Here is a 26,305-nt window from a genome sequence, read left to right as displayed (position 1 = left end):
TACAACCCTGACGGGCGGTGTGGGTCGTGGGCAGCCGCCAGGCTCCGTTCCCCGCGGCCAGGAGAGGTCCCTCTTCCCCCCGCGGCTGGCGCTGAATGTGGCGATCCGGCCCGGGGCGGGGGATGACTTCATGCGACCGGAGCTGGGCGGCGGGAGCGGCAGCTGCAGCTGGCAGGTTGGGGTGGGGGCCCGCGGAGCTGACCACGCACACGGCCCTGCGCGGCTGGCCTACTGCCCGGGGCAGCGGGCGCCCAGGACGTGCGCTGACTGGTTCCTGGGGAAGGTAAGCAGCCGGGCGGTTAACAGCTCCGGCCACACTGCGCGGTGCTTTCTGCTCCGATAATAATGGGGTTTGTAAAGGGTAGAAGGGGGACAGCCCTGCTGCATTCGGAGGTGGGAAAAGGAGCAACTACTAGGACTGAAATGTTAATCAGGCAAGTGCTGCAAATTGGAAGAGCAGGATTACCGGGCAAACAAAGAGGGCGTTCAGCCTCTGGACTCTTTAAAATAGGATCAACCATTTCAATGCCAGGTTTGCTTAGACAGTGAAGGCAATTCAAGATACAAAATAATTTGAGTTGCACCGCTACCTTTCTGCCTGCTACCTGCACTTGACTATTTTCTAGCTTTGGAGCAGCAGGTCCCTAGCAACAGTCAGGAGTAATCTGAAATCTTCCCTCTCTGTTTCCCATGATGCCGTCTCTTCCCAATTATCAGACTGGGTCTGTGCTCATCTCAATGTCAGAACACCTGCTTCAATACCGCACCTTTACAAAGAGTCTCTATGGAAGGAGAAACTTATCTCCTGGAGTTCAGCTTCGCTGGAGCAGCACTTGACATCGCTTCTCCTTTGCTTATCATCTTCTCTGTCAATGCTTTCATTGATCTTTTTCCGAAGTGCCCTTCAACAGGCCAACTTTTGTCGGCTCCTATCCACCGCCTCATTCCATGACTGATTTTGTCAAGGACCTAGAAAGGGCATTGCCTCAGGAAGGGTTTCCTTTTCCGTTTTCTGTCTAGGTACTGTTACCTGTGTCCTTCTCCCAAACAGCTGGGATGAATTAGCCTGCTTTTAGCACAGCACCAGTATGCTTTCCTGTAGCTCTCTTCATTGTAGACCTGTAGCCACCAGTTTATTGGGGTGTGAAGGATGCTTCCTAAGTACAAATATAGGTAGAAGTAAAAAAGGTGAATGACAGCCTATCCAGTTTCTCTTGATGCTTTTTGTGTGTTTGTTCGGTCATGAGACAACCAGCTGTTAGGATCTAGGGCGAGTCCTTCCCAAAAAGCAAGCAGCGTGCTTTGCCCTAGTGTTCCCCACTAACCTCAAAAGACTTTCCCAGGAGGCTTTCTCTAAAGGTATCAGAAAACCAATGGGACTGCCCAGTCTAAGCCTGAGGTTACTTGAGCATCCTGAAGTTTGTCTCTCCATTTGCAATCCACTTGCCCTAGGATTTACCCCCAGAGACCCCTTGCCACTGAGCCCTGTCCCTATCTTTGTTGCCTCCTAGGGATGTACATTTGAATTATATGCTGTGAAATGGTTAAGATGGCTGTTACGAGGATTGCAAATATGCCACTTCACCAACAGAGAACAGTTGCAGTGAGCCAGATTGTGAGATGTCTGTGTGCCAATAGTCTATTGAAAAGGAGATCTGTTATCTTTAAACTTGCAATTAGAGAGATAGTCTGACTCAAGAGCCATGCGATTTTATTTTAGCCAATTAGAACAGAGAATCAATGAGAAGGGCCAGAGTTTATAGCCATAAAATTTACCTCTTCTTACCTTCCCTTTTCAATATTGCTTTTAGACAAAGATACTGGCTTTGAAAAATCATTTTAATTCTGTTCTACACTATTATTCCTTTTCTGATGACAAATTCTCTTTTTATAAAAGACACCTTAAAGAGATTGGAATTTTCTTTGTTGGCACCTTCAGTGTAGGAGATGGAGGAAGCAAAGCCCACGACACAGTGGCCTACTCTAGGAACTGACCACGGGGATCTTGAGCCAAGTTTTGTCTGTTGTGTTGATTTGGTTTGTTTGTTGGCGTTATTATATGTTGGACATGATTTGGATTTAAAATACTACATTTTCAAGATTCTCTAATTTTGGTTCAGGCACATCAACAGGAAGTCACAAAGCACAACATCAACAGCAAAATCTGCTATTCTACCACTATTCCTTTCTGGTATTAAAATAACCATAAAATCATTATTCTGAAGAATTAGTACTGACAAATATTAATACAATTTATATGTTATATATATATATATATATATTATATTCTTAAAAAATTAGCCCAGGTGTATAAAATACAAGTTAGTATTATTAATCGCAGAAGTACAATAAATATTTCCGTAGCATTAAGAGTCATCCTTCTGTATAAGAGAAGTACATGAAAATATCCTAATAATGGTCAGAAATTCAAAATGTCTATTACATGGTTTCTGAAGAAAATCAATTTCTAGGCAAGAAAAGGAGTCAGGATCAGGGGACTGGAGTTGTCTAAGCTGTTCTAATACTTGCTAAGGATTTTACAGGTGACATTGGCCCACCAAGTCTACAGATTAGAATTGGAGAAAACTCGTTGACAATAAAAAACACAAGTTTGAAAATTCAGTATGCATTTTGGGACAACTAAGTGAGACAATTAAATTTTAAGAGAATTCTGACTTTGGACCTTGTTGTGATTAAATGATTTCAAAAATCAGGAAAATTTTTCTAAAGTCAGAGCCAGAAGCAGAAACAGAGGTATGATTTTATGACTGAAATTGATTTATGACTTTATTTCCTTTCATTTAAATGCTTCCCAAGGAAAGAAAAAATTAATCGACTAGTATTCAGAAATAAAGGAGGAATGAAAAATGGAGTGATGTGCGTGATTAGATGCTAAATGAACTCAGGCACTTCCCTAGGTTTGACAAGGTAGAATTGAAGCCTATCTACTGCTTTCCAATCACATTAACAAAACAAAGCAAAACAAAACAAAAAATTTGTGTCTCACAGGCAATGAATGTTATCAGCAACTGAGAGAATACAAATTTAGGAGTCAAGGTTGTGTTATCATTACAAAGGAGCATTTTCTGGCTGCATTATTGTTATTAGCTACAATTGAAATAGTCTTATCTTGAGATTTTGAAAAGTGGAAAAGAAAAAAATAAATGGGAATGATAAGGATAAAGAAAAAATTACACTGATAATCAACCAGTTCTTCCACTGAGGATGGGTAGAAAAATATTTTATTTTGAAAGATGCCAATGAATGCTTAATTGACAGATTTCTATAATATCCTACCCTATTCATTTGTCTTTATAAGTTTTCAACTATGTTCTTTTTTGTTAATGTTTGTGTTTAAAATATTAATCATAAGTAACACATACCATGCACTGTGATATCTCTTGATACCGATACTCACTAATCTCCTTCAGATAAGCCATACACAGCCCAACTAACTGGTCTTTATTTCCAAATCATGCCTCACGATGTCCTGCCCGTATGTCTACATTTGTCCTTTGGCCCAGTCTTTGTGTTGAAACATCAGACATTGCCTCAGACATGAATCCTTCCCTCTACCCATTTTCCTTTCCCAGTCAGACATGTTTTTCCCCTGGTCTAAGTAACTGTAGTACTTTTTATCTTTGTTTATCCTTTCATGTGGACATGGTTTGTTCTTCTAGCCTAGCCCTTGAGAACAGGTTCTAGGATGCACAAATTTTATTACCTTCAATTCATAATATAGTCCTGGCTACATGTAACTGTAGTAGGTGTTCAGCTATTTGATTTTAATGAAGAAATGAGTTAGTCCACAGGTGTGTGTATCTACTCACCTAACAAATTAGGCTTTCTTTTTTTTTTTTTTTTAAGATTTTATTTATTTGACAGGTAGAGTTACAGACAGTAAGTGAGAGAGAGAGAGAGAGAGAGAAAGGTCTTCCTTCTGTTGGTACACTCTCCAAATGGCCACAATGGCCAGAGCTGCACCCATCTGAAGCCAGGAGCCAGGTGCTTCTTCCTGGTGTTCGATGCGGGTGCAGGGGCCCAAGCACTTCGGCGATCTTCTACTGCTATCCCAGGCCACAGCAGAGAGCTGGACTGGAAGAGGAGCAACTGGGACAAGAACCGGCACCCATATGGGATGCCAGCGCCACAGGCGGAGGATTAACCTCCATGCTCCAAGGTGCCAGTCCCAACAAATTAGGCTTTCAACATATGTGCAGGTACTAATTTACTTTATTTTAAGTGCCCTTATAGAGTACTAAATAGTAATATACACTCAAATAACCACATTCATCAAAAAGACATTAATGGACATACTTGCCCTTAAATGTATAGTAGATCACATATATTAAAAGCATGGCAAGCATAACAAAACTTTAAAGACATGGTACCTATTTTCAGGATGCTGCATTCTAAGCAAGATAAGCATCTTACATCTATAAGCACTTATGCTGTTTCAAGGCACTCTATTAGTGACTTGCAACTATGTTATCTAATTTAGTGCTTCTGCTATATGCTAATTTCACATTGAGAAAGCTTAGCTTCTGAGATGTCATTCAAATGACAGAAATCTCTGTAAATGGCAGAGTTTTTTTTCCACATTACAATGATGCTCTTTGAAGTTTAACAGACTGAAGGAAAGCACTATAAAAACATAATGCCAGATGCATCAGAGTACTTTAAAATTGTTTTGTGATTAATCTTTCTGGAGATTTTTAAACTTTTGGGTGTTAATGTAAACTCCTTTGATAATTCAACAAACCATGCATTCTCTCACCAAATACACACACACACACACAATTTTGTACACAATTGTAGATGGTTAAGATCCACTAAAGCCCTTTTTAGGGAACAGTTAAAATTAGCTTTTTAGGAACTACTCTGACAATAAATGTATCTTTTATTAGCCTATACTTGATGTGAGGTTCTTCTTTCTAGTACTTGATGAGAAGTTCTTCTATTCTCTTTGCTGAAATGAGAACCCTTCACTCACAATGGCAAAAAGACATCTGAGATGACTAGAAAGCAAGTGCTAGAGAGAAGGGTGACTGAACATTACACAGTCCAAATAACATATTTAGGGTTTCCCAATTAAAACTAATTTTTTTTACAAAAAAAAAAAAAAGAAAAGAAACAGTTCTCAGACAGAATATTATGGTGCTGAATAGGTAGAATATTGCCAGTGGTTAATTACTCTACACCACTTTGAAATATATTCAGTTCTTTGGGGATGGCCTTAGTCTTATGTCAAAGTTACTATTTCTTTCTTGTTTATTGGTGTCTGCAGTAATAAGGATGTCATATTCATCTCTTTATTCTAAAACAATTACCAGCCTAAAACAGACACAAATCCTCTTTGCTGCATAAAAATGTAACAGAATTCTTAGATATTTACGGATACAAACAGGTGTGACAAGAACAACATTACTCTAGAAAAACAGAGGTGGAGAGATAGAAAACTCCAAAGGATGACCTAAACTGTTGATTTTTTTACATTCTAAAAGTTCACTTTTTTTGTACCCAGAATATGATGATAAGAGTATAAAATCCTAAACTAAGTGAAATGTTGTGGAAACTTCATAATATGCCCAATGTAAGGTAAATTTGTAGTTTATTTTATAGTGCATAACTTTAAAAATTTTATTGTGGTAAAATAATAGTCATGGTACAGAGCTTACCATTTTATCTATTTTTAAATGTATAATTCTCTGGTTTTAAATATATGCATAATTTAGTGCAGCAATAACTACTGCCAATTTGCAAAATTTTCTCTTCTTCCCAAATAGAAACTCTGTACCCACTAAGCAATCACCTTTTGTGCATTATGCCTCTCAACCCGTCCTAGTAAACTCTATTACATTTCCTGTGCCTATGAATTTGCCTGTACCAGATAGCTCATATAGGTATAATCATATAATATTTTTCATTTTGTGTCTAGTTTCTTTCACTAAGCATAATGCTTTGACATTTCAGCAATATTGTAGCATGTACGATTTGCATTCCTTTTGAAAGAATACTATTGTATTCTATGTATGTGAGATTCTTAGTTGCAAAAGAATTTTAGTATATTGTCATTTTATTATATTAAATATATATAGTATGTAACATTACCATAATATGTTTAATAGACATTAATAATGTGTACAGTGAGTGTACTATCATTTATTCCATCAAGATTTTGATAAATATTAATTTCAAAATTGTTTTGTGTCTTCAAGATATGTATAATGGACACAGTGGTACATATGTCTTTATAAGTTGGTGCTTGGACTTTTAAAATGATTATTATTGTTGGAGAAACACAGAAAGAGAGAGAGAGAGAGAGAGAGAACACTCCCCAAAGGCCCACAAGAGCAGGGACTGGGTCAGGTGAAAGTCAGGAGCTGAGAACTCAATCCATGTTACCCACATGGATGGCAGGAATTCCATTACCTCAGCAATTGCTGCTATCTCCCAGGGTTCATATTAGCAGGCATATTAGCAAGGTTCATATTAGCAGATGAAATGGGGAGACAGAATAAGGACTTAGAACCCAGGTATTCTGATGTGTGATTCAGGTTTCTTAACCAGTATCTTAACTTTTAGGCCAAACACCCACCCTGGTGCTTTTACTTTTAGAAAGATGATGGGAGAGGTATAGAGTGGTATTGTGGATCAAAGATTATACTCAAAAATTTATAATGTGAATATATATTGACCATAAAAATCATAACCATCAACAGATAATATTTCTGTATGTTATGGAATAAATTCAAACCATCTTAAAATTGAATGCAAGTAATATAAGGACATTCATTTAACAAAACATGAGCAAGGAAAAATTCTCGCTTTCTTCCATTTCAAGTTCATGGAGGACATCATACACAAGTATTGAAAGATGTCCAGTCTCTTAATCACACATTTTATCATTTCAAATTATTACTAAGTGCATCATGGATGTCAGTTAATACTTTTAACAACAATGCAGAAAAGTGAAGACATCAACACTTTTATTGTTTTTGTTGTTTAAACTCTAGAAATGGGCCATTTGTACCTAGTCTAATCCAACATTTGGTTAACTTTTTAGTTCAGATATATGTACCTAAATTATGGTAAACATTCTATTTCATATTTTTTTTCTTTTTCTGTGGTGCATTCTTTTTAACTAGTATCCTGAAACAGAATCATTAAACCTTAATAATGAGTATCTTATTTAAGCTAAACTACAGAGCATTTGGACTATGTGAAGCATTAAACAGAATTAGTAAGACTTTTAAGTGCCCCAAACACTGTCCCGATTGCAATGTCCAAGAGAGGAGAAACAGAAGACTTGCTGGAGATTGCCTCATGTTTTACTTGAATTAGACATAAACATGCTAAAAGGGCAAGGATGAAGTAATATGTAGTATGACATATATTTTAAAAGCTACTTCAAACTGAAGGGTTGCAAGAACATATCTTTAAGTGGATCGACAGAGTCCACAATACACCTGATCCTAGACATGTCACAACAGTATTTTAAGGTGTGCTTTTCCTTTGGTTTACTGGCTGAAAAGAATTATTATTAAACGTTTCACTCTTTTTTTAAAGACTTATTTATTTATTTGAAAGGCAGAGTTACAGAGAAGCATGGGCAGAGAGAGAGAGAGAGAGAGAAAGAGAGAGAGAGAGAGAGATCTTCCCATCCACTGGTTCACTCCCCAAATGGCCTCAACTGCCTGAGCTGAAGCCAGGAGCCAGAAGCTTCTCCAGGGTCTTTCATGAAGGTGCAGGGACCCAAGGACTTGAACCATCTTCTACTGCTTTCCCAGACCATAGCAAAGAGCTAGATCAGAAGTGGAGCAGCCAGGACTTGAGCTGGCACCCATACTGAATGCCAGCACTGCAGGCAATGGCTTTACTGGTTATGCCACAGTGCTGGCCCCTAAACATTTCTCTTATTCTTTACAGTTGTCTTTAATGCTGTCTAGATAAACCTTCTTTGCAAAGAACTTTATAAACAGACATTCTGACTTTTGTCTGAATAAACAACAATATGATCATATCTGCTTAAACAGTGTCCTACAGTGGATATGAGGCCAAAAGTAGAAGTATCTGATTTTTGGTCATTGCTATAGAAACTTCACCACAATCAGCTATATTCCTTCAGCTGCATATTGTAGAACTTAACAAATACTCATAGAAAAAGTTGCAATATCTTTAATCCTATTGCTTCCTCTCCTCTCTATGATTTTACATGCTCAGATTCTCTGAAAATTAAAGTCCAGTGGAAAGAGCCAGGCTGTTAATACCCTCTATCCATTTTAAAACATTACCTGTTAGGACTTGCAGAAATCACATTGAATCTGAATTGGCAGGGCCTAATGTAATTACTGAGAATGATCTGTCAATCTCACCCAAATTCAAATTCATATTTAAAGTCCAGCAAATATTAAAGAGTAACTATAGTAATAGGGTGTACTACAGAAAAATTTCATGGGGAAATGGGATCAAAAGAAAAGTCTAGGGCCAGCGCTGTGGCGCAGCAGCTTATGCCTTGGCCTGAAGCACTGGCATCCCATATGGACGCCAGTTGTAGACCAGGCTGCTCTACTTCCTCCTGTCCAGCTCTCTGCTGTGGCCTGGGAAAGCAGTGGAAGATGGCCCAAGTCCTTGGGCCGCTGCACCCGTGTGGGAGACCGAGAGGAAGCTCCTGGCTCCTGGCTTCAAATCAGCGCAGCTCCAGTCATTGCGGCCAATTAGGGAGTGAACCATCGGATGGAAGACCTCATTCTCTCTCTCTCTCTCTCTCTCTCTCTCTCTCCCCCCGCCCCTCCTCTCTCTGTGTAACTCTGACTTTCACATAAATAAGTAAATAAATCTTTTTTTTTTTTTTAAAAAAGAAAAGTCTATTTTGGTGTAAAGAAAATGATAACCACGCATAATTTTTTTTAAATATATATTCTCCTCAACTGTAGGAATATTCTTATTTATTTGGAAAGCAATGAGGGAGCAAGGAGGTAGGGGGAGGGAAGGGTGGGAGACAGAGAGAGAGAGAGAGAGAGAGAATCTCTCACACCCGCTGGTTCACTCTCCAAATGTCCACAACAGCCAGGATGAAGCCAGGCTAAAGCTGAGAACTGCAAACTTAATTCCGGTTTCCCATGTGGGTGACAGCAACGCATGTACTGGAGCTCTCATTCTCTGCCTGCTAGGTTGTGCATTAAGAAGTGGGAATCCAATACAGGATGCAAGTATTGCAAGTGAATTTGTTGCTATGGCAAGCACCTAACTTCCATGAACATTTTGAAGACCTCTCAGATATCAAAATTTCAGAAAAAAGATTACATTTGTATGTATATGTAGACATATAGATATATGTACATATATATATATATATATAATAAGGTTTGTTCACTAGAGAATAAAGCTTTTTATGAAAGATTCTGAAAAGACTTAATGCTGGGGCTGGCACTGTGGCAAAGGCCATTTGGGAAGTGAACCACTAGATGGAAGACCTCTCTTTCTCTCTGTGTCTCTCCTTCTCTCTGTAACTCTGACTTTCAAATAAATAAATAAATCTTTAAAAAACAAAGACTTAGTGCCTTTTTAAAGTACTATACACAAAAATAAACTGTGAGAAATCATTGCAATCTAGATTAATTTCTCACCGAGTAGTTCTTGGGGAAAGTGCCTTCATCAAATTTGTGCTTTATACACTGAGCCAATCTGAGATGGAAAATGGAGCTGGTATTTTTAACTATTTGGTACTTACTCATATTTATTAAGATTACCTATGATCAGTACTGAAGAGTATTGTGATAAATAAAAATGTACCTACTGAGAGTCTCCATTGATAATGCTTAACTGAGACATAAGTGAGGATCCCATAGAAAAGAAATTTAAGTGATATTTCTTTCATCTTCTCCATATTAGAAAACTACTCAGTATTGTAAAGCAAGGAAGGAGCTTTGAATGTATTTGATATACTTCATAAATGCATTTGATATGCTGTATAAATGTAAAAATCCTTAGTGAATTTATGAGATCATAACTATGGTAATCACTCAAAAAATGTAAACTGGTATTATTTTGATGCAAAAAATTCAAGAACATAAAAATATGTTGAACAGCAAAATTGATTAATATTTATTTTTGAAAACTGGCTTGATACAAAATAATTGATATTTTATATAAATTTATTATATTTTCTGTATGCACAATGGGATGAATTATGAATTTGACTATGTTCTTCCCTGTTCCTTTTCAAACATACTATTTCCCTCTGAGGTTTTATGAATTTTATAATTTAAAAATTTTATAATTCCCTGTGGGAATTAGAGATGATAACCATTAAAGTTTGAGATGTATCTAGTAAGCAGTTCACACAACCATGCACAGAAAACCCAGGACAGGAAAACACGACTTTCCCATTCTTTCTTCAACCATAACAGATTTGAATTCAGAAAATTCAAAATGCAAGATACACATTTTAATAATAAAATGTTATTCAGAAGTTCTTTTATCTCTATCTTTTTTAATCTTATTAATTGTGAAGAACACAATCATAGAGGAAGTAAAAATCTCAGTAAGTTCCATCTGTATATAGGTTTGAACTACTAGATATACAACATCTTCATGGGACTATGTGAAGTCAATAATTCACCATAGATATTAAATCTGACACTAGAGAAATCATTGTATAAAAGGATGAAATTTGTTATCTTAGTGATCTCAGAAAAATAAAAATCTCTAACTAGTTCCAGCAAAATGTTTAAATATTTAAATTTCTCCTTCTAATAAAGATAATATAAAATGAAATAAAATGGCATTATAGTGTCATGAAAGCAAAGTAATTAGATCGATCTCAAAATGTCTGACTATGAAATTAATGTTTTTTTTTTTATCACATTGGTGGTAATTTTGTTCTTAGAGTGCTCAGGCATCCTTTGGTTATTTTCAAAACCAGTCCACAAGCTGTAAACATTATATTCAAAGTATGCTGATCATTGGGCCACCCCCTTCTCTTTCTGTGTTTATTATTAGTTTTCTTTTTTTTTTTGGTAATTTTGGTTCCACTTACATCCATAACATTTCCTTCAGAAAATGAATTTGAGCTTTGAATTCCACTTTTGACTATTTACTGCTGTGTGACTTTTGTAAGTTAACTTACGTGCATTTGTTCCTATTATTTAAGACAGGAAAATCACAGGGTTGTTATGAAAGTTAAAGAAGCTAATAGAAATGAGAGCTTATAGCAATATATGTAATATATATTGTAAGCATAAATGTTTTCCAATTTTATCACTTTTATTCTCATGGGCATTTTATAACTAAACCTCATTATCAAATCTTTTCCCAAGTGTTTATGAACTGTGTTTCCTACCTCTCCCCATGTAAACTAAGTCTTAAACTAAGTCTTGAAATGACTGAATCTCTTGGGATGATGTCTCAATACAGGTAATGCCAGTGTTAGGAGAGATTAAGGCCACCATAAAGGCAAGATGGTCAGACTGTGACCTTACAGTGGTTTTGAGTATTAGACTTAGCTTCTATTTTTGATTCCTCAAGTAGTTGATTAGATGACTTAGGAAAAGTCAATTGGCTATTAATTCTGCATCCCATTATCTTTCTGAATAGTGCCACATGTCTAATTGCTCTTTTCAATGACTTATTAGCAGAAATAATCTTAAGGATGTTGAAAGAATTGATTTCGAAAAAAAAAAATACCATATAAAATGGGGATACCTCCTTACTTAGGGCAGTGATCAGTGTTTTCTTCTCTCAATTACAGTGTTCAAGTTCTTGGGAGAGGATACTTTACACAAAAAAGTGTTATCTCACTTCCTCTATTAACAATCTTTGATCATCTGGCTAATTATCTGAGTAACACTCATATAGGTTTCTAACAATGTGTAACTATTGGCAAAGTTTCGTATTATTAATCAAACTCATTAAGTTCCATAAAAAGAAAACCAGTCTGTAACTTCATTATATGTACATCCCACAGATCTTTTTGAACTGTGATAAATTTTAATTTTTTTTAAAGCCCAAAGGTTTTACAGAGACTAGGAGGCATTAACATTCAGTGCTTTGTTCGTTAGGTGTACGGATTCTAGCTGATCAACAGCAGCACCTTTAGTAGTCATCAACAACAAAGTTTCATTTGATGTGAAAACTAATACTGGAAATTCATGCTTATAAAAGCTGCATGTTTAGTACACATTGCATGGGTTAATATGATGAGAATTCTGAGGGCTTGAAAAGCATGTATTTTTGGGCTGGCACCGTGGCTCACTTGGTTAATCCTCCACCTGCGGCACCGCCATCCCATATGGGAGCCGGGTTCTAGTCCCGGTTGCTCCTCTTCCAGTCCAACTCTGCACTGTGCCCCTGGAAGGCAGTGGAGGATGGCTCAAGTGTTTGGGCACCTGCACCCACATGGGAGACCAGCAGGAGGCACCTGGCTCCTTGCTTCGGGTTGGCGCAGCACCGGCCATAGCGGCCATTTGGAAGGTGAACCAACGGAAGGAAGACCTTTCTCTCTGGCTCTTTCTCTCTGTCTAACTCTGCCTGTCAAAAAAAGAAAGAGAAAGAAAGAAAGAAAGAAAGAAAGAAAGAAAGAAAGAAAGAAAGAAAGAAAGAAAGAAAGAAAGAAAGAAAGAAAGAAAGAAAGAAAGAAAGAAAGAAAGAAAGAAAGAAAGAAAGAAAGAAAGAAAGAAAGAAAGAAAGAAAGAAAGAAAGAAAGAAAGAAAGAAAGAAAGAAAGAAAGAAAGAAAGAAAGAAAGAAAGAAAGAAAGAAAGAAAGAAAGAAAGAAAGAAAGAAAGAGGAAAAGAAAAAAATAGTTACTTTAAAGATGGATTTCTTTTAAATGAATAGATAAGTACTTGGAGAAGAGTATGAAGAATCCTTGTTTACAGAGTTCAAATTTTAACAAAGAAAACTTATTTTTTCACTGGTAGTTTATTTTTCAAAGTTATAAGTATATTTTAAAGATTTTGAAGTGATTCTTTAATATGTAAGTATGAATATATATTTATTTCAGTTTATTATATGTATGACATACTAATTTTATAATTTATATTTTTAAAATCTCTCTAACCTAATTCTTGCTATATTATAAATAGTATCAGATCAAATCAAAAGCCTTTAGTATTTTCATTTAATTATTGTTTATGCATAAGTTTTTTTAGCCTTCCATCAGCTTTCCTGCTTTGAGGAGTAAACTGTCTAATACATAAGAAATGCTGCTACATCTGAGTTTCAGGCCATAATTTCCAGGGTCTTGCAAATTTGGAAGGTTTGCATTTGAATCAAGCATTTCAGGATAGAGACTTATTTTTTGTGAATAAATAGGTTTGTTTGTTAGATTTTTCTTCCCTTTTGTTGGAGAATGAGGAGAGAAAGTCGGGGAAATATTGTTGCAACATGGGACATTGCAATACTTTTTCTACACTTACATCAAATAACATTCCCTCTCATAGTAAACTAGAATACTAATGGTGGCAGTTATATAGCCGCAAGTTTTGATTTAGACAGCATTATATAATTCTCAAAGTATTTTTATATCCTCTCTCATTGAACCATGCCAACAGCGGAGGGACAGGAATTATCCTCATTTTATAGGCAGGGAAATTGAAGTTCATGAAGTTTAGTGATTTGTCCACTTACTTCATGTACACAGTTATTACATGACAGGGCCAGAACCAAATCTGTTTCTTGCTGTGGCTTATGTAGTGCTTTCCTCTATGCTGTAGGAACTAGATGTATTTTAAATGGTAAACAGAAAAATGAAAATAGACCTGGTTCTGCTGATTACAAATTCACCTACAAACTTCACTGCAGCCTGAACCAGGAAGATTTGTACAGATTACTTTCATTCACTCACAGATGGATGTCTTAAATAAATGTTTAAATTTAGTGAAACCTTTTTTTCCCCATCATGTCCTAGTTTGGGTATCTTTTTGTCTATTGTTTACTCTGAATGCCCCATGCCTCCTACTTAAACAATTGCATTGTTTACTCAACATTGGCAATGCTTATGATATATCAGAATTAAATAACGTGCCAATCTCGATTGCATATACATAATGCTGATATTCATGAGACTATATAATTTTATTTACACACACACACACACATACACATACACATTTCTGGGTTTAGTTAAGCAGCAATTCTTTTGTTCCATATTAGAACTTTATCAACTTGCAACCTAGTTGTAACACACTGCCATATAGTCTGCCATGTTAAAAGATAACTAAAATTTAAATATATCTTTAAAGAAAATAAGGGGGGTAGGATGGTGCTGTTCATACATCATATGGGCGCTGGCTGGAGTCCCGGCTGCGGCTGCTCAACTTCTGATCCAGATCTCTGTTAGTGGCCTGGGAATACAGAGGAAGATGGCCCAAGTCTTCATCTGGTCTGTCCCAGCCCTGGCCATTGCAACCATTTGGGAAGTGAACCAGTAGATGGGAGATCTCTGTCTCTCTCTATGCCTCTGCCTCTCCCCCTCTGTAACTCTAACTTTCAAATAAATAAACTAAAATTCACAGAAAATTCGTTCCTATAACTACATTGGATAATTTTAATGCATTTCTACTAAAGTTCTTTTAACATAAAACTATTTAGAACAGTTCATTTATAAGACCTTAGTTTTTTTTATGCCTCTGAAATATCACCACTATAACCTGCTTTTTAAAATAGTCTGACACCTACTAGTATTCTTTCACCTCCTACAAGAAAGCAAGAAAAAGAAAGCATTTATATTTTTAATTTTCGTGAAGCATTCTTGATTTAAGAATTAGTCATTTGCTGTCATTTGACTTTCAAGTATGCTGTTAAGTACTTGAGATTCTGTATGAATTTTCTGCAGTTTTCACATATTTCATTAATTCAGTCTTTTACTTGAGCTTGATAAAATCAAATCTACTATTTGAAAAAAAGTATTTTTTTTTATTTTTAAAAATGTATTTGAAAGGGGGAGAGATATTAGGAGAGAGACAGAGATTTTCCACCAGCTTGTTTACTCTCCACATGCACACAAAAGGTAGAATGCAGGAATGCAGAAAACAATCTGGGTCACCTATGTGAGTGACAGGGACCCAAGAGCTTGAGCCATCATCTGCTGCTCTACTGTTTCTTAGTTACCTTCATTTCAAATATTCAGAGCCTTTTGAAAAATAATATCATGGTTTTGGATTGTTTATTGACAACAGGTAATGACAGGAATTGGTGATGCTTGTTTTCAGTTAAAGAAATAAAATGAAAGGGAAGATGCTGTGGTTTAGAGGATTAAGCTACTTGGGAGCTCTGTATCCAATACTGGGGTGCCAGTTTGAGTCTGACGCCCTCCCCGCTAATCCACCTTTCTGCTACTGCTTCCCGGGAGGCGTCAGAAGATGCTGCAAATGCTTGGGCCCCTGCCACAACTTGGAAGACTAAGGTTGAATTCTGAGCAACTGTCTTTACCTTGGCCCAGTTCTGGATGTTGTAATGTTGAAACCATCAGCAAGTCAACCAGTAGACAAACTCTCTCTCTCTCTCCCTGTGTGTCTGTCTCTGTCTTTCTCCCTCTCCCTCTTCCCTTCTCCATGTTTCAAATTCAGTAAAATAAATAAATAAAGATTTTTAAGAAAAATTAAAGAAGTAGTTACTATAGCATTTTTTTCTTCATTCATTTAATTTAGCCCTTGGGTCATCCTCCTCTGCTTTCCCAGGTGCACTAGCAGGGAGCTGGATTGGAAATGGAGCAGCTAGGGCTCAACTGGCACCTGTATGAGAAGCCTACACTGCATATGACAGCTTTACCCATTGCGCCACAGTGCCAGCCCCACAATCTCATCTTTGAAACATAGAATTCTAATAATTTTCATACTAATGATTCTATCTTGCCTTAAATTGATTATCAGGTAGTTTTTCATCTTCAACAATCTAAGCTTATTTAATTTTACTTCTTAGCTTTTTTTTAAGAGCTCCACACATTTTAGTAAGGTTTTGAAAGTACTTAAATCATAGGAAAATTGAAGAAAAGTTAGAGCTTTTATTAGAAAGTCATCATCATCCCACCCCACACTTGTCTCTGTCCATTGCCATCTTAGCTACACCAAGAAAGAAATTATTCTGATGGGTGAGATTTAATTAAACACTGAGTCCTATTTTACTATTGCAGAGGCATGTTATGAATTTAAACAGATAGAGCAACAGTTCCCACATTCTGTTTGCCCACTACCTGTGGGCAGTGAATAATCTTAAAACCAGGACCTAAGTCTCTTTCCTCTTTCACTCCTTTCACCAGGGTGGCCTTAATCCAACAGAATAATGGACTCTTCTTTCACATGATGGTTCTTCAAGATGAGTTAAGCTCTATTTGGAGTGCAGCAAACCTTGCATGCTCTCTACTCAACATCTTTCTGCATACATGTAACTCATAAAATGCAGACATGCTTTAAATGAGCCTTTACCACACTTCTGAACCCACAGTTATCAGGAAGCAATACTACATCTCAGACATTTTCCGTATCCAAATCAACAATAATTTGTACTTAACATTTACTCTGGATTATTCACAAATTCCTATGCAATTTGAACCTCTTTCTGTCTTCTTGAGCTTAAAACTTGGACAAGTATGGTTTTTTTTTGACAGGAAGAGTGGACAGTGAGAGAGAGAGACAGAGAGAAAGGTCTTCCTTTTACCGTTGGTTCACCCTCCAATGGTCGCCGCTGATCCGAAGCCAGGAGCCAGGTGCTTCTTCTGGTCTCCCATGCGGGTGCAGGGCCCAAGCACTTGGGCCATCCTCCACTGCACTCCCGAGCCACAGCAGAGAGCTGACCTGGAAGAGGAGCAACCGGGACAGAATCCAGCACCCTGACCGAGACTAGAACCCAGTATGCCTGCGCTGCAGGCAGAGGATTAGCCTATTGAGCCGCAGCACTGGCCAAGTACGGATTTTAAGCAAGATAATTTAGGATTTATGTTATGTGTTTCTTATGTATCAGTCACTCACTGTACTACTTGTTGGTAGTAGAACAGTATATCATCCACACTCTAATTTTCAGATAAGACAAAGTGTACATAACATTAAAATTCAAACAGAAAAAGGGACCAGAAATCATACACATACAAACTCAGTTTAATATGCATGTTTGCTATTTTTAAAACAGGAAAAATTGAACACAGGTACTACTATAAGTTTAAGGATGTATAGTCACTTCCATTGAACTGATTTAATTTAAGAAAACAGAAAGTTTTAGTTTTTCAAACCAAACCAAAATTTATTGACAGTAATTATCCAAATTCACAGTCCATTTCTTAATAAAGTTTTTACTAATGGCATGTGGTAACACTAATACTTTGAGAGACTAACCTTCATCATTTTGGAATATAAAGATATTTTTGGTTCATGTCAGTTTTATTTCATGCCTTTAAAACTGTATTAAAACTTTATCATTAGAAGTGGAAAATTGGCATATTGTTTAAGAATTGTAGAGTTCAAACTTTTTTTTTTTTTTTTGACAGGCAGAGTGGATAGTGAGAGAGAGAGAGAGACAGAGAGAAAGGTCTTCCTTTTTGTCGTTGGTTCACCCTCCAATGGCCGCCGCAGCTGGCGCGCTGTGGCCGGCGCACTGACTGATCCGATGGCAGGAGCCAGGTGCTTCTCCTGGTCTCCCATGGGGTGCAGGGCCCAAGCACTTGGGCCATCCTCCACTGCACTTCCTGGCCACATCAGAGAGGTGGCCTGGAAGAGGGGCAACCGGGACAGAATCCGGCACCCCAACTGGGACTAGAACCCGGTGTGCTGGCCCCGCAAGGCGGAGGATTAGCCTAGTGAGCTGCGGTGCCGGCAGAACTTTTACCATGAGAAAAGGTAGATAAGAAGTATTCCAGTCAAAAACATATCAAACGTATAATTTTGGAATTGTTATTTTGTTCATTTGTTAGTAGATCTTGGTATCACAACATCATTTGCAAGATCAGAGAGTGAGATCAGTTTGTTACCAGCATCCAGTCTAGCACTGGGTGTTGAGACTATAGTTTGGTTTTTGTTTTTGTCTTACTTGACTGCTCTCAACCCTAAAAGTATCTTGACCCACAATATGCACCATACATTCAAGAAATAGTTACTGATCACATTTACTAGTCCAGGTACAGTGCTGATTACTGGGTATTCAAATATGACTAAGTGTGTGTGTGTGTGTGTCTGTGGCCTGTTTGCTGTTTGTGATGCCAGCATGCCATATCAGAGTGCCTGAGTTCCATACCTGCCTCTGGTTCCTGAGCACAGCTTCCTGCTAGTACAGACCCTGGGAGCCAGCAGTGATGACTCAAGTGATTTGGTTACTGTCATGCACACAGGAGAACTGGATTGAGTTCCCAGCTCCTAACTCTGCCTGTAGGCCTTTGCCTTTACAAGCAGTGACCCAGTCCCCTACCTCTTTCTCTTTGCCTCTCAAATAAATAAATAAATTTTAAGGGAAATGATTAAGGCACAGATTTGGCTCTCAGAGGGACCCCAAAGTAATGAGTCTGATTCTTACACCTCCTGTGGCATAGCTTCTAAGCAACCAGGACTAACAGGGAGTTAGAGCATTCATACCATAATTAATGTAGATTGGGCCAGGTGATTTTTTCAAAAATCAGGTTAAATCAAAGGAATTATAAAAACATTCTTTGAGATTTGCCCTTGATGAGCATCATTATCTATCTTTGAGGTATAATGATGGAAGTCAGCAAGTAATTCATCAACTGTAGCCCTTGGGAAACCAAAATGAATGATGTTTTCTCCCGTAGTCATTGACTTCCTATAGACACAGCCAAGACACTTAAATTTTCCCTGACAAGAAATCACCAGTAAACAGAAGTGATTGTGGGTGTGAGCTATTTATTGCCATGCTTTGAAAAAAATTACTGAGCTACATTTTGACTGTTTGGCAAGCATTTTGACATCTTAGGACAAAAAAAAAAACCTGTTTAAATACAAAGAGCATTTTGTGTTGAATTGCTGTTAGTCATCCTCATGAGGAAATGATCTATCAAGTGAAAAATCAGACTATAGGAGAACTGCCATGATGTAAGATTGATGCCTCTTGATGTGTTTCCATTGGTGGTTGCTTCTAATCATTTGTAAATTACCACAGAAAATTCCCAATATAAAAAGTTATTTGAATTTATTTCCTTGTATACTCCTGTGTATGTGTGTGTGTGTGTTTTCTTGGTACTTTCAGGAATGGGAGCAGTGTCGAGCTTTAGTGTAAATCAGAACTATTTGGAGGGCTTTACTGCTTTAGGTAAGTGTGGGTGGGACCTCAGGCTTTGCACTTCTACTAAGGTCTCAGGAAAAGCTTTAGCTGCTGGGTGGTGGTTCAGTAGTGAATATCCACTACTGAAGAAAGGTTATTTGGGGAGTAGGATTGAACTCTCCCAACTGCCCAACCTGAAGATAAACATTGCTTCCCAGGTGTCCATGGAAAGTCAGGGGCCCTCCTGTGAATGAGTGCTTAGCAGGGAAAATGAGAGTAGCAGGGAAGATAGATAGAACATGACTACCTCCCAGCTTTTAAGTTCAGATTCAAAGTTTTGTCATTTAACCTCTCATTATTCTAGGCTTCCTCAGTAATGGTAATTATTCTTCTCTGTTATTTAAAAAAGATCAAACACATAAATCTGTAGAGACAATGTAAATATGTTTTACATATTATTTACATATTGTTTTTTACTTCTCAACTTACCCTACAGTATATTCAAAATTAGGAGTATATACTTTTCTCTTTATAAATATGCAATAAATACAACTTTCAAATCATATATATTCTTCATACAACATTAGATTAAAAAAATGCAATTCTGAACAAAAATAATAATTATGCAGGAGAGGTGTTTAGCCTTGAAGTTAAGATGCTAATTAAGATCCCTGGTCCTGTACCTGAGTACCTGGGCTTGATACCTGTCTCCATCTCCTTATTCCAACTTTCCACAAGTGAACCTGGAAGGCTATGATGATGGCTCAAGTGATTGGGTTCCTACCACGCACCTGAAAAACCTAGATTGAGTCTGTGACTCCTGTCTTTGATTCCTCTCAGCCCTGGCGATGGTGAGCATTTGAGGAGTGAATCAGTTGACTGAACTTTTTTTTTTAAAGATTTATTTATTTATCTCAAAGAGTTACACACAGAGAGAAGGAGATGCTGAGAGAGAGAGAGAGGAGATCTTCCATCCACTGATTCACTCCCCAGTTGGCTGCAACAGAGCTGTGCTGGCCAGAAGGAAGGAAGGAAGGAAGAAAGGGGGGGGGGGGGGAGGGGGGGAGGAGGGAGGGAAGGAAGGAGGAAAGGAGGGAAGAAAAAAAGAAGGAAAAGGAAAGGAAAGGAAAAGTTTAATGTTTATAGCCTGAGAGGCAGGATTTAGAGAAGTTCTGGTAACATTATGGTAGCATATGTGGCACAGTCTTGCATGTATGAAAATAACAGTGACCCCATCCCAAAGAGAGATCCTGCACATAAACCAAGATCAGCACAATTGGACATTTTGAGTAATGTAAAAATGAGTTGAATGAGAGTGGTTGCCCTGGCACAAAGAGATTATATCTGCTTCTCTCACATCTATTAGTAAATTATTCATGCCATTACCACAGGACTTTAAAATATGAAAAAATTTGAAGCAAAAATTATAGCCAAAAAATTTCAGAGAAATTAGGTGAGTGAGTAATGTAAAGCAAGAGGATGTATTTAGAGACTTAGAAATCAACTAATTGAAGTTGATGAAGTGTAGCACAGAACATGCAGTGGAAAAGGCTGATGCAATCAATTAACAAGAAAAAGAAAGATCTTTTTTGAACTATAGTATTTGTGCTATATCAAAGAAGAAAGCAGCATATAATAGACTGAGAAATTAAGCATAGTAATTCCTTTCTCAGATGACAAAATCAAAGGTGAAAATGAGAATCTAGTTCAATGTAAAGAAGGAATTATCTTTAGGAAGTGGCAGTTGTGTAGAACAAAAAGGGTTGACTCAGAGCCATAAACTAGTAGATAAAAACTTGTCTGATTTATTCATTAATGTTGTACTCAACTTACCTGTACCCTTCAGATTACTTGGGTAAGTAAGTGTTCTTATCATAGTCCTTGTTTTCTCTTACTTCGTGAAAGTGTAGGATATCTATATCAATAATTGATGATGAGATTTGTTGTATTTTTCTCTTAACTCAGAATTTTGTATTTCAGAGTAGCAGTAATAAAACTATAACTCACAAGCCAAATCCGTTCTTGAGCTAGGAATGGTGTTTTGAATTTTTAATGTTATAAAAAGATAAAGTAAAGAATGTGTGATAGGGATCTTATGGAGCTCATAAAGATGAAAGTATTACTTGGAGGGCTTAAATTTAAAGATATAAAATTAGAAAAATCTTAACCATCAAAAATTATATAACATATATTATGATATAATATATGATGTAATTCAAATGTGAGTGTCTCACTCTCTCTCTCTCTCTCTCTCTCTCTCTCTCTCTATATATATATATATATATATCACAAACATTTTTCTCCATCTTATGAGAGAATAGTTCTGTCTTTCACATCACACAATTTCATCTCTTAAGGGATGTTAGGTAACAAAGAAAGAAAAAACAATTAGTAGTTTAATCATTCATTGGTGTCAAGAAAAAAGAGGACTGAAGCAAGTTCTCTTCATTTTTGCAATTACAATCACAAAGAAGAAAATGAAGCAAAAATATATGAATCACAGTCTTGACTGTGGGAGATTCTTGGACAGAAAGAATATAGCAATGAAAAGGTATGAATCACTTCTTTGAAAGCTCTAATGCTAGGAGGAAAGTGAAAAATCATACTGGCAAGTCCCAGAAAGCACCAGATGTTGCCTCGCACTCTGATGGTTCACTGCTGTCGTAGCTACTGTCCCTGCCCCTAGGAAGGGGGTGAGGGGTGAGAACACCATCAGCAAAGCTCTTGCTGACTTCTCAAAATGGGCTTATACAAATAGACCCACAAACTGACAGAAAGGTATCCACATCTCTTTTGGATGGTCTTATTTAGATTCTCTTATGTGCACAAAGCATTCCAAACAAATTCCTTCCCATTCAAATGCCCTTGGTCTAAGCCAGTGGAGCCAGGCCAAAGGCAAGAAAGAAGAGAGAGGTTTGTGACAAACTAGAGAGATTATTCCTTTTCTAAAACAATGAAAAATGTATCAAATTAAAAGCCAAGAAATAAAATAGTAAGAAGTCACCAGTCTCAACTGCTGGTCTTTCTTTCCTGTTAAACATTCCTATTCCTGACCAAGACATACGTGAAAATTTTTTAAAATCTTAATTTTAATTGATGAATGATTGTATATATTTATGGGCTGCATCTCAACAATGTAAACCAGCTGTTAACTGCTTGAAGCTATTCTGTTTCCACTCAAACCAACCTCAACATCTCTCCATTACCCACATGAATCCATTTACTATTATCATCTGCTCTACAAAAATACCTTCTAATAAACAAATAATATGTTTAGTCCTCCCCTTATTGAGCCCTTCAATTTTTATACCAATTAAATTTAGCAGTGAGTCTTCAATAATTACCAATTACATTTAGCAATGGCACTTAACTCTCAGGAATATTATCCATATTTTACAAAGATACAAAGACCTAGAAATTTTAAGTAAATTGTCAAAAGTTAAACAGTTAGCAAATGGCATGTCCTAAGATCCATGATACAAATGTCATGATCTTAACCATGAAGTTAAATCGTCTTCAAAGAGTTTCATCATTGTTTGAGGGAAATGAGGGGGCAAATACAGACTTCCTTATTTACACCAACCACTAGAAGGAGAAGTTTGACAGGAAAAGCATTTCACTGAACCCTGGCCCTTGAGTTAAACAATAGCATGTTCTTGTTAAATATAATATTTCTTTAATTCAAATCTTCTAATTATTTCAGAAATTGCAAGCTTTCTGATTATTTTACAAATTAATATGTATGAATTTCTAATAAAAGATTTATTTTATTTACTTGAAAGGCAAAGTTACAGAGACATAGAGAAGGAGAGTTAAAGAGAGAGAGAGAGAGAGAAAGAGAGAGAGAGAATCTTCCATCTGCTGCTTCATTCCTCAAATGGCTGTAATGCCCAGGGTTTGGCCAGGCACAAGCCAGGAGCCAGGAGCTTCATCTGGGTCTCTCTTGTGGGTACAGGGGCCCAAGAACTTGAGCTAACTTCTGCTGCTTTCCCAGGCACATTAGCAGGGAGCTGGATCAGAAGTGGAGCAGCCAGGAGTAGAACTGGCACCCATAGGGGATGCAGGCATTGAAGGTGACAGCTTAATCTGTTACACTACAACCCTGGTCCCTAATATGTGAAAATTTTAATGTAAACTTTTGTTAAAGCATTGCAAAGTGCCAACTGAATTTTACTTCAAATAAACACATTAGTTTCCTCATCCTTGACTTAATTTACACCATAGTTTACATTTTTTTTCTGGCTAGTCCAGAAAAATGGTAACTGATAAATGACAAAACCATGTTTTAATTCTAGTTTTCACTAACTCAAATTTCCATGCTCCTAGCAAAATATATAGCTTTCTGTATCACTAACATTTTGAAATTTGGATTTTTTTTTCAAATTCCTTCTACCATCTCTAAAGATTATCTTTCTTTTTGATGCATATAAAAATAACCAGTCTTCTCCTTACACTTATGTCATTTTTTGATTCTTATCCAGCACAATACAGCACTGCCATTATTTGAACTTAATATTCATAAACTGAGTGACTCTGTTTAAGTCACTCAGTTTATGCCAAAACCATTACCAATTTCTAGTTTCCTAAATAAGACCAACTACAGTTCTCCAAACTTCCTATTATTTTTGTAGCTTCAGTCAGTCATCTTCACCTTTACATAACTTTATATATATTCCACATCTCCAAATTCAAACTGCCAAAACTCCATAGCACAATCACTAGGAGTCAAATAAACCTGTACAGGATGATCTGAAATTAAAGCATCATAATTATTAGGAATATAAAAGTTGAGTTCCAACCCGTTCTGCAAAATAATGTGTGATTAATGCTAAAATTTATAGTTTCTTTATACTAGTCTGCTTCTTTCCCACATTCTTTGTATCCCTACTATATGATAGGCACTAATTGATATTTTAGTTACATTTTCCCCTCAAAGAATGACAATTTTTAAAGTATTTGTATTCCGAATACTGAAAGACAACTCGATAGAAGAGTCTATGGTGTACACCAAATACCAAGATCTCTCTCTTGCTCCTACCCTTTATTGTATTCTCACTCAAACCATTATTTATATTCTATTACTTTTACTCTCCACTCTTATAGTTGTGTTCTGTCTACTCCCTATCTCTTACCTATTTGTTAATCTTTTTTTTTAAAAAAATATTTATTTATTTGAAAGTCAGGGTTACACAGAGAGAGGAGAGGCAGAGAGAGAGGTCTTCCATCTGTTGGTTCATTTCTCAATTGGCCTCAACAGCCGGAGCTGTTCTGATCCAAAGTCAGGAGCCAGGAGCTTCTTCCAGGGTCTCAAATGTGGGTGCAGGGGACCAAAGACTTAGTCCATCTTCTAATGCTTTCCCAGGCCATAGTAGAGAGCTGGATTGGAAGTGAAGCAGCTGGGTCTCCAACCAGCGCCCATATAGGATACCAGCACTACAGGCGGCGGCTTAACCTGCTATGCCACAGCACCAGCCCCTATTTGTTAATCTTAATAAAAATATAGAGTGTTGGGATATTCACTCATGAAAGGGTCATATCTATCTGCTGACTTACGCCTTAGATCTAACGCTGTAATTTCCTCCTTCTGAAAGGAGTAGTCCCAACACAGACATGGTTGAGCATATGCAACAGAAATAAAAGGCAGCAAACTTCCAATGCCTTTTCAGATAATAATATATACATATGAAAGGGTACAAAATTTCCAGTCTGATTTCATAGGGATAAAAAACACTAGAGTAAGTGCCCTGATTCCAAATATTCTAAGATTTACTCTTGACTAACTCAGCCCAGAGATTCATGCACTTGGATCAAACTGTTAGGATCCCTTGTATTGTTGCTTCTGCTGAATTATCCCATCTTATGCCTTTGGCTTACATTAGCAGACAATTGCAAAGAATTTTATTTCTGTCTATTGATAATGGCCACTATCCATCATATCCTTCATACAAAGTCCATACCAAAGCACACAATTTTTACATATTACTTCACAGGACTGACAGCTACTTGGAGCCCTACCTAGAGTTCCACAGATTCTAGGCTAGCAATCTTTTATAATAATAAACCTGTTCTTATATATCAGCTTATATATTTCTCTCATTCTCTGCATTTGCCAATTATTCTGCTTTATTGTTTTATAAATTATTTCACAAATGTAAAATAAAGTAAGATGTTTATGTTTTATTCACACTAAGACCCACATATTAAAGTGGAGGCCAATAGACTGGCATGATGGCAGCAGTGATAATCAAAATGAGAAAACTCATAAATAGATGTGATTTTTCCTCCATTACCTCCCTGGAGATTGATTTCCAGTGCTAAAACCAGGATACTGAATTTTTTTTTAATTAAGGCAAGTGGTATTTCCTTTCATTACAACGTTTTGCGCCAAAGTTACTATGTTATGTTATTGCTTGATGAATAAACCCAAAGTGAACTTAGTAGCCTAGCTCTCCAGGCATTGCTATTGTTTCAACCTATTGCAGATCCATCACCTCCTCTTCTACATATAGGCCTGTGCTACTGTCAAATGGCACAAATCTCTTCTCAAGCAAGAGTATTTTTTTTTTCTCTGTGTCGCTTTTGATGCTACTGATTATGCCAGGGCATTGTTTTTCTCAAATGAAATGCATATTAAAGCCACTTCACTAAACTAACTGTATAATATGTTTATACAGCTACTAAATTAGACAGAAATTATAATGGCCCATACTGATAGCTATATATTGTTATATGTACAGGCTACATATACATACTATATTCTACCCTGTGGCAAACAAATACCTAATAATCTCACTCTATCTCACTTTTACAGATTCATATCTTTCAACACTTACCCTCGTACTCTGTTTTCATAACATTATAAGTGTCTTGAATGTGCTTTGCTCTGTCTTTTCCAGGTCATTGTAGTATTCTCTTTCCCTTGAATTCTCCCATGCCTCCATACTTTACCTGCCTTCTATTTTTTCTCTAAATACTGACCCACTTCTGAAAAGATTGCTTTTTATGCTTCTCATGAGTTCTCTAATTCTAGATTCTATTATGGCATAGTGTATTATAACATTGCCCAGTACCTAACATGTAGAAAGCACTGAAATGAATGCATGT

At 37.0% G+C, this 26,305-nt stretch overlaps 1 protein-coding gene across 2 annotated transcripts in view; it reads left to right on the top strand.

The window, feature by feature from the left end:
• The first annotated feature begins 227 nt into the window (after positions 1-227).
• The window catches only part of PKIA (cAMP-dependent protein kinase inhibitor alpha), a 92,675-nt gene continuing 66,597 nt past the window's right edge, over positions 228-26,305 (top strand). Inside the window, exon 1 of one of the 2 annotated variants that reach the window (XM_062189535.1) lies at positions 228-283. The gene's annotated coding sequence lies outside the window, so the exon portion shown is untranslated. The remainder of the gene's footprint in view (positions 284-26,305) is intronic. The other variant, XM_062189537.1, reaches the window with a different exon arrangement.

This window comes from Lepus europaeus, chromosome 4, assembly GCF_033115175.1.
Source record: "Lepus europaeus isolate LE1 chromosome 4, mLepTim1.pri, whole genome shotgun sequence".
Taxonomy (NCBI): Eukaryota; Metazoa; Chordata; class Mammalia; order Lagomorpha; family Leporidae; genus Lepus; species Lepus europaeus.
The sequence above is the reverse complement of the archived record's forward strand: the minus strand, read 5'-3'. Positions and strand labels throughout refer to the sequence as shown.